The sequence below is a fragment of the Ovis aries genome, chromosome Y, assembly GCF_016772045.2.
Source record: "Ovis aries strain OAR_USU_Benz2616 breed Rambouillet chromosome Y, ARS-UI_Ramb_v3.0, whole genome shotgun sequence".
NCBI lineage: Eukaryota > Metazoa > Chordata > Mammalia > Artiodactyla > Bovidae > Ovis > Ovis aries.
This window is the reverse complement of record NC_082741.1, coordinates 7,300,603-7,310,876: the sequence shown is the minus strand read 5'-3', so window position 1 is coordinate 7,310,876 and position 10,274 is coordinate 7,300,603.

Below are 10,274 nucleotides of genomic sequence, written 5' to 3'. Positions count from 1 at the left end.
GACTTCCAAAACTATGCTGAATAGCAGTTGCGAGAGTTGGCACCCTTCTTGTTTCTGATTTTAGAGGAAATACTTTCAATTTCTTGTCAGTGAGGATACTGTTTGCCTTTTTTGATTTCCCTTTTGATTTATTCATTAACCTTCTGTTTATTTAGAAATGTATTTTTTAATCTACACGTTTTTGTGATTTTTACCCCCACCCCGACCTTTTAATTGATATCTAGTCTCATATCATTGTGGTCAGAAAGGTGCTTGATATGATTTCAATACTCCTAAGTTTACTGAGATTTAATTTGTGACCCAAGATGTGGTCTATCCTGGAGAATGTTCCATGGACACGTGAGAAGGTGTATTCTTCTGCATTTGGATGGAATGTCCTGAAGGTTATCAGTGAGATCTATCTCCTCTAATGTATGTTTTAAGACTCATGTTTCCTTATTAATTTTCTGTTTTGATGATCTGTCCTTTTAATGTGTGTAGGGGTGTTAAGGTCTCTAACTATTATTGAGTTATTGTCAATCTCTCCTTTTATGTCTGTTAGGTTTTGTATTATGTATTGAGGTACTCCTATGTTCAGTGCATAGATATTTACAACTGTTTTGTCTTCCTCTCAGACTGATCCCTTGATCATTATGTCATGTCCTTCCTTCTCTCTTGTAATATTATTTAAGGGCTATTTTGTCTGATATGAGGATTGCTACTGTAGCTTTCTTTAGATTTATATTTACTGGAATATATTTTTCCATTCTCTCACTTTCAGTCTACATGTGTCTTTAGGTCTGAAGTGGGTAGGCAGTATATGTATGGGTCTTGTTTTTTAAATCCATTCAGCCAATCTGTGTCTTTTGGTTGGAGTCTTTAATCTGTTTACGTTTAAAATAATTATTGATATATATGTTCCTATTGCTAATTTCTTAATTGTTTGGGGTTTGATTTTATAGATCCTTTACTTCTCTTGTATTTCTCGACTGTATAAGTCCCTTTGACATTTGTTACAAAGCTGGTTTGGTGGTACTGAATTCACTTCACTTTTGTTTGTCTGAAAATCTTTTGATTTCTCCATCAATTTTGAATGAGAACCTTGTGCATTCAGTAATCTTGGTGATAGCTTTTTCCCTTTCAGTACTTTCAAAATATCCTGACATTCTCTTTTGGTCTGCAGAGTTTCTGTTGAAAGATCAGCTGTTAAGCATATGGGGTTTCCCTTGTATGTTACTTATTGCTTCTCCTTGCTGCTTTTAATATTCTTTAAAAAATCTTTGTTAGCTTGATTAGTATATGTCCTGGCATACTTCTCCTTGGATTTATCCTGTATTGGACTCTTTGCACCTCTTGGAATTGACTATGTCCTTTTCCATGTTGGGGAAAATTTCGATTATAATCTCTTCAAAAATTTTCTCATACCCTTTCTTTTTCTCTTCTTCTGGGACCCCTATAAGGCGAATGTTGATATGTTTAATATTGTCTCAGATGTCTCTGAGACTATCCTTGGTTCTTTCTGTTCTTTTTTACTTTATTCTGCTCTTCAGAAGTTATTTCCATTTTATCTTCCAGCTTGCTGATTCTTTCTTCGGCTTCAGAAATTCTGCTATTGATTACTTTGCATGTTTTTAATTTAGTAATTGTTTTGTTTCTCTCTGTATGCTTACTCTTTAATTCTTCTAGGTCTTCATTAATTGATACTTACATTTTCTCCATTCTGTTTTCAAGGTTTTTGATCACCTTTCCTATCATTATCCTGAATTCTTTTTCAGGTAGTTTGCCTATTTCCTCTTCATTATTCAGACTTCTGTGTTTCTAGTTTGTTCCTTCATTTGTACAGTATTTCTCTGTCTCATTATTTTTTTAACCTTACTATGTTTGAGGTCTTTTCCGTATTCAAGGTTTTTTCTTCCTTTTGGTTTCTCACCGATGGTTTGTGCAAGCTTCATGTAGGGTGAGATTTATGCTAAGATTTTTTTCCCCCTCATAGGAAAAGGAGTATGTCAAGGCTGTATATTGTCACCCTGCTTATTTAACTTCTATGCAGGGTACATCATGAGAAACGCTGGACTGGAAGAAACAAAAGCTGGAATCAAGATTGCCGGGAGAAATATCAATAACCTCAGATATGCAGATAACACCACCCTTATGGCAGAAAGTAAAGAAGAGCTAAAAAGCCTCTTGATGAAAGTGAAAGAGAAGAGTGAAAAAGTTGGCTTAAAGCTCAACATTCAGAAAATGAAGATCATGGCATCTGGTCCCATCACTTCATGGGAAATAGATGGGGAAACAGTAGAAACAGTGTCAGACTTTAATTTTGGGGGCTCCGAAATCACTGCAGATGGTGACTGCAGCCCTAAAATTAAAAGACGCTTACTCCTTGGAAGAAAATTTATGACCAACCTAGATAGTATATTCAAAAGCAGAGACATTACTTTGCCAACTAAAGTCCGTCTAGTCAAGGCTATGGTTTTTCCAGCAGTCATGTATGGATGTGAGAGTTGGACTGTGAAGAAGGCTGAGCGCCAAAGAATTGATGCGTTTGAGCTGTGGTGTTGGAGAAGAGTCTTGAGAGTCCCTTGGACTGCAAGGAGATCCAACCAGTCCATTCTGAAGGAGATAAGCCCTGGGATTTCTTTGGAAGGAATGAAGCTAAAGCTGAAGCTCCAGTACTTTGGCCACCTCACACGAAGAGCTGACTCATTGGAAAAGACTGATGCTGGGAGGGATTGTGGGCAGGAGGAGAAGGGGACGACAGAGGATGAGATGGCTGGATGGCATCATGGACTCAATGGACATGTGTCTGAGTGAACTCCGGGAGATGGTGATAGACAGGGAGGCCTGGCGTGCTGTGATTCATGGGGTCACAAAGAGTCAGACACAACTGAGTGACTGAACTGAACTGAAATGATGTGAAAGGTTAAATGAGGTGGTAATCCTGTCTGTTGATGATTGGGTTTGTATTTTTGTTTTGTTTGTTGTTTTGGTTAGCTGTCCTGAACAAGATGCTACTGGTGGTTGGGCGATGCCAGGTTTGTATCCAAGTGGTTTCCTTTGTGGGAGTCTCACTATTTGATATTCCCTATGATTAATTCTCTGGTAGTCTACATCTTGGAGTCAATTCTTCCACTCCAAAGGCTCAGGGCTTCCCCTCTGGTCAGGAACGAAGATTCCTCAAGTGGTTTGTTATGGCATTAAGTGAGATTAAAACACATATCCGAAAATGAGAAACCAAAGAGGAACCCCACACAAATGGCAGTTACAAAATTGGGCAAATAATAATTAAAATAATGGAATACACATATATACATACATATCCTTAAGCAAAATCAAATAAGCCCAACAAAAGTATAGTACAATATGTTGACCCAACAAACAAAGGAAACGAAAAATTATGTCTACCAGCTGAAAACAAAACTGACTAAAGCACAAACTGGAAAGAAATACTAAAGCAAGGTATCAAGTGGAGAATAAAGCAATGAAAACAAAACTAGCAAATATGCTGAGAGGAAAGGAAGGAAAGAAATAAAGAATAGATATGCAAATGAAGATTTATATACATTAAAGATGAACTGCAAGGGGAAAGGACAGTAGGACACAAACAAAGGAATAAATGTAGATTACATGATAATAGGCTTAAAAGTTAAAAAAAAATTTTTTTTAAAGGAAAGCTACACAAAACTACAAATCTCAACATAGAGACAGGTTTATTTCAAAAACAAGTGTGATTAAAAAAAAAAACACCTCAAAAACTTAATTAGATTTCATAGTGCCAATGAAATTGACAGCTACAAAAGTGGGGAGTTTCTTGAGTCACTGCTGTCTGGGATCTTTCTCTTGCTCAGAGTCACAGTTCAACTCATCTCCCTCAGTTCAGTCGCTCAGTCGTGTCTGACTGTTTGTGACCCCATGAACCACAGCATGCCAGGCCTTGCTGTCCATCAGCAACACCCGGAATCTACCCAAATCCATGTTCATTGAGTTGATGATGCCATCCAACCATCTCATCCTCGGTCAGCCCCTTCTCCTGCCTTTAGTCTTTCCCAGCATCAGGGTCTTTTCCAATGAGTCAACCCTTCACATCAGGTGGCCAAAGTATTGGAGTTTCAGCTTCAACATCAGTCCTTCCAATGAACACCCAGGACTGATCTCCTTTAAGATGGACTGGTTGGATCTCCTTGCAGTCCAAGGAGTTCTCAAGAATCTTCTCCAACACCACACTTCAAAAGGGTCAATTCTTTGGTGCTCAGCTTTCTTTATAGTTCAATTCTCACATCCACACATGACTACTGGAAAAACCATAGCCTTGACTAGACTGAACTTTGTGGACAAAGTAATGTCTCTGCTTTTTAATATGCTGTCTAGGTTGGTCATAACTTTCCTTCCAAGGAGTAAGCATTCACCATCTTCAGTGACTTTGGAGCACCCCCCTCCCCTGCCCCCTCCCGCAAGTAGAGTCAGCCACTGTTTCTCCACCTATTTGCCATGACGTGATGGGACCAGATGCCATGATCTTAGTTTTCTAAATGTTGAGCTTTAAGCCAACTTTTTCACTCTTCTCTTTCACTTTCAACAAGAGGCTCTTTAGTTCTTCAGTTTCTGCCATAAGCGTGCTGACATCGGCATAGCTGAGGTTATTGATATTTCTCCTGGCAATCTTGATTCCAGCTTGTGCTTCCTCCAGTCCAGCATTTCTCATGATGTACTTTGCATATAAGTTAAATAAGCAGGGTGACAATATACAGCCTTGATGTAGTCCTTTTCCTATATGGAACCAGTTTTTTGTTCCATGTCCAGTTCTGTATTATCTTGTCCTAAATGGTGGCATTTTTTCTAGCCAGTACAGGGTTAATTTGTTCTTGGGAGTGTGAAAAATCAAAGATTTTACTAAGGTAATTTTTCAAAGTGACTATTAGTATGAACAAAACAACAGAAAGTTTTTAGGAAAAAAAAAATACAAAAAGAGGTCAGTCAGGTTTGGTACAGAACACTGTTTTTCTAAACTGTCCCTCTATCTTCCTGTGGAGCTGTCTATACTTATATACTTAGCCACCTGGGGAGGACTTGAACAGATTCCATTTGGGGGGTCTCTGGGAGGAAGGAGAAGGCAGCCTGCAGGGGAGCCTGTCACATTTCACAGACTGTATTCATATGCAGGGGAGATGATGTGATCACCTGACATACTGCACAAAGAGATGACTTACTGTTGTTTAAACAGACCCTAATCTCATCTGCAGTATTAAGAATACTATTTAGAACTTAAGTTGAGTGACAAGACCAAAAAAAAAAAAAAAAAAAGGAAAGAAAGAAAGGAAAGAAATGAAGCTACCTAACTCCACACTAGAAAACTGAAAGAACAAATATTCAGACAAGGGCTTTAAAAACAGAGGGCTTCTCTGGTGGCTCTGCTGGTAAAGAATCCACCTGCAATGTGGGAGACCTGGGTTCAGTCCCTGGGTTGGGAAGAACTCCTGGAGAAGGGAAAGCGTACCTACTCCAGTATCTTGGCCTGGAGAATTCCATCGACTCTATAGTCCATAGGGTTTCAAAGAGTCGGACAGGTCTGAGCAACTTTCACTTTGAAAAAATAGAATGGTAGGGGAAGAGTAATGTTACAATGTATTAAAAGTTATCTGAGGGCTGACGACTAAGAGAGTGACATAGCAGGCTCCTGAACCTCCCCTCCTGCCATGGACACACTGCAAAGACCAAAACACATCAAGGGTTTTTTTGTTTTTGTTTTTTTGAAAGAAAAGACTGAGATACTCTTACACATCTAGTGGACAAGAGAATATCCACATTGAAACAAGCAGAGAAGGCTCAGATTTCCCATAAACCCTAACTCTGGCATAACACCCCACAATCCAGTGGGCATGCCCACCTCCAGAGTTCACTCTGAAGAGGAAGGTGTTCAGACCCTATAGCTAGCACCCCATTTTTTATGACATCCACTTCTGGAGCAGACTGGGTCCTAGACACCCAGTTTTAGGACTTGGGTCCAAGAAATCCACAAGACTGTGACAGCCAGTTCTTACCCAGCCCTAGAGGATTCACGAACTCCTAGTCTTTCCCTGAAAAGGGTCTATATATATGTTAAAAGGCTACCTACAGTTACTCTTCTAATTTAGGACAGAGGGAACTGTCATCTTCCCAGGGTCCAAGGATCCTCTGCATCCTTGCTTGGCCTGTTTCACTTACCATTGTTTCCAGGGAGAAGACGGTACACACATCTGTGGCCTAGAATCAGCACCTGCCACCTAGGGGAAACATCCCCAGACTGTCTGGCTCTGACAGCCACCAGGGCTGGCATTCACAAGGGCCTACAGGATGTAACAGCAATTCTCACCAGGCAATGGAGCACCCCTGCAGCTATACATCCAGGCCAAGTGCAGAGGGAGCAGGCAAAACTCCTTAGCTCCCAGTTTATTCAAGGAAAGGGCCTGACTGCCCACTTTTCGAGCTGCCATCTGAGGGTTCAGTTTCTCAGTCAGCCTGTATCTACGTGCTGACTGTGGTCTTTCCAACTGCCATACTTCCATACAGTCTTGACAACAAACTTAACTATTAAGAAGCACCAAGAACAAAGAAGGTAGCTTGTACTATCATGAAGGTTTGAGAAGCAAACAAAAGCTTGGGCTGGGCTGACTGAAAAAGTTCTTCTGCAGTAGACCTTCTGCAGAAGACCACTCTGTTGAGACTGGGAGAGGTGGCGGTTTTATCTAATGTACAGAAACCAACACAGACAAGGAAACTGAAGAAACAACACACTATGTTTCAAATGACTCAAATTCCAGAAATAGGTTTTAATGATATGGAAGTAAATGACTCACCTGAGAGTTCAGGGTAACAGGCATACAGGGGCTCACTGAAATCAGAAAAATGATGCATGAACAAAGTGAGAATTTCAAAGAAAATATCAAAAAGCACCAAACAAATCACATAGCTGAAGAATAACAAAAATTCGACAGAATGATTCAACAACACACTAGATCAAGCAAGTCGATAAGTAAATTTGAAGACAGGCTCATTGGAATTTATACAGTTAGAGGAGTAGAAAAAGAATAAAGAAAATTTAAGGAACTTACAAGACACCATCAGGTAAAACATTTATACACATTATAAAGGTTGATGAAGGAGACTAGAAAGGGGCAGAACATTTATTGAACAAATAATGGCTGAAAACTTCCCTAACATGGAGAAGGAAATAATTATCCAGATTCAGAAAGTCCATGTATTCCGCCCCCCCCCCCCCCCCCGCCCCACCAAATGAATCCCAAGACAGAAACACTGAGACACAATATATTTTGTTCATTTGACTGCAGCAAAGTGCATGCAGGATCTTATTTCATGGAACAGGGATTGAACCCGCACTCTCTGAAGTAGAAGCATGTAATCTTAACCTCTGGACTTCCAGGGAAGTCACCAATAATTTTGTATTGTCAAAACTACAGACCAGAGAATCTGAAAAGCACCAAGAGAAAACTTGGTATAGACAATGGAATTCCTATAAGATGATAGCAGAAACTGTACAAGTCAGAGGATACTGAAATGACATATCAAACTGTTCAAAGAGAAAAACTTCCAACCAAGGACACTATACCCAGTGAAGTTGTCCCTCACAGCTAAAGTTGAGAGAGATTTCCTGATAAGAAAATCTCAGTTCAGTTCAGTCGCTTAGTTGTGTTTGACTGTTTGCAACCCCATGAATCGCAGCATGCCAGGCCTCACTCAGACTCACATCCATCGAGTCAGTGATGCCATCCAGCCATCTCATCCTCTGTTGTCCCCTTCTTCTCCTGCCCACAATCCCTCCCAGCATCAGAGTCTTTTCCAGTGAGTCAACTCTTCACATGAGATAGCCACAGTACTGGAGTTTCAGCTTAATCATTCCTTCCAAAGAACACCCAGGACTGATCTCTAATGGACTGGTTTGATCTCCTTGCAGTCCAAGGGACTCTTAAGAGTCTTCCCCAACACCACAGTTTAAAATTTCTTCACAGTCCAACTCTTACATCCATACACCACCACTGGAAAAACCATAGCCTTGACTAGATGGACTTTAGTTGGCAAAGTAATGTCTCTGCTTTTGAATATGCTATCTAGGTTGGTCATAACTTTCCTTCCAAGGAGTAAGCATCTCTTAATTTCATGGCTAAAGGGAGTTAGTCACCACCAGAGCAATCTTACAAGAAATGTTAAAGGAAGATCTTCAAGCTAAAATGAAAAGATGCTAATTATTGACTGGAAAACCTACCAAAGTACACAACTCTTTGGTAAAGGTAAATACATAGTTAAACTCAAAATGCTCTAATGTTGTAATTTAGTTCAGTTAAGTCACTCAGTCACGTCCTACTCTTTGTGACCCCATATACTGCAGCACACCAGGCCTCTATGTCCATCACCAACTCCTGGAGTTCACCCAAACTCATGTCCTTTGAGTCGGTGATGCCATCCAGCCATCTCATCCTCTGTCGTCCTCTTCTCCTCCTGCCCTCAGTCTTTCCCAGCATCAGGGTCTTTTCCAATGAGTCAGCTCTTTGCACCAAGTGGCCAAAGTACTGGGGTTTCAGCTTCAATGTCAGTCCTTCCAGTGAACACCCAGGACTGATCTCCTTTAGGATGGACTGATTGGATTTCCTTGCAGTCCAAGGGACTCTCAAAAGTCTTCTCCAACACCATACTTCAAAAGCTTCAATTCTTCTGCGCTCAGCTTTCTTTATAGCCTAACCCTCACATCCATACTTGCCTACTGGAAAAACCATAGCCTTGACGAGACGGACCTTTGTTGGCAAAGTAATGTCTCTGCTTTTTAATATGCTGTCTAGGTTGGTCATAACTTTTCTTCCAAAGAATAAGTGTCTTCTAATTTCATGGCTGCAGTCACCATCTGCAGTGATTTTGGAGTGACCCAAAAGAAAGTCAGTCACTGTTTTCCCGTCTATTTGCCATGAACTGATGGGACCGGATGCCATGATCTTCGTTTTCTGAATGTTGAGCATTAAGCCAACTTCTTCACTTTCTTCTTTCACCTTCATCAAGAGGCTCTTTAGTTCTTCTTCACTCTCTCCCGTAAGGGTGGTGTCATCGGCATATCTGACGTTATTGATGTTTCTCCTGTCAATCTTGATTCCAGATTGTGCCTCCTCCAGCCCAGTATTTCTCATAATGTACTGTGCATAGAAGTTAAATAAGCAGGGTGACAATATACAGCCTTGATGTAGTCCTTTTCCTATAGGGAACTAGTCTATTTTTCCATGTTTTGTTCTAACTGTTGCTTCCTGACCTGCATACAGATTTCTCAAGAGACAGGTCAGGTTGTCTGGTATTACTCTCTCTTTCAGAATTGTCCACAGTATATTGTGATTTACACAATCAAAGGCTCTGACATAGTCAATAAAGCAGAAATAGATGTTTTTCTGGAACTCTCTTGCTTTTTCCATGATCCAGCAGATGTTGGCAACTTGATCTCTGGTTCCTCTGCCTTTTCTAAAGCCAACCTGAACATATGGAAGTTCACAGTTTACATATTGCTGAAGCCTGGCTTGGAGAATTTTGAGCATTACTTTGCTAGTGTGTCAGATGAGTACAATTTCCGGTAGTTTGAACGGTCTTTGGCATTTCCTTTCTTTGGGATAGGAATGAAAACTTACCTTTTCCAGTCCTGTGGCCACTGCTGAGTCTTCCAAATTTGCTGGCATATTGAGTGCAGCACTTTCACAGCATCATCTTTAAGGATCTGAAATAGCTCAACTGGAATTCCATCACCTCCACTAGCTTTGTTGATAGTGATGCTAAGGCCCACTTGACTTCACATTCCAGGATGTCTGGCTCTAGGTGAGTGATCACATCATCATGATTATCTGGGTCATGAAGATCTTTTTTTGTACAGTTCTTCTGTGTATTCCTGCCACCTCTTCTTAATATCTTCTGCTTCTGTTAGGTCCATACCATTTCTGTCCTTTATCAAGTCCATCTTTGCATGAAATGTTCCCTTGCTATTTCTAATTTTCTTGAAGAAATTTCTAGTCTTTCCCATTCTATTATTTTCCTCTGTTTCTTTGCACTGATCACTGAGAAAGGCTTTCTTATTTCTCCCTACTATTCTTTGGAAAGCCCCCTAAATAACAGAGAGCTCTAAATGTGCTACCAAAACATGAGATGATGCTTTCTACACTGAGTGATAGAAGGATGAAGAACAGGGAATGAAGAGGAAAAGTTAAAATTTTATCTCCTTTTTCTTCTGCCTCTGAAACTCAGCTTGCTTCTTGCAAAGTCTAGATCACATAGGTCTC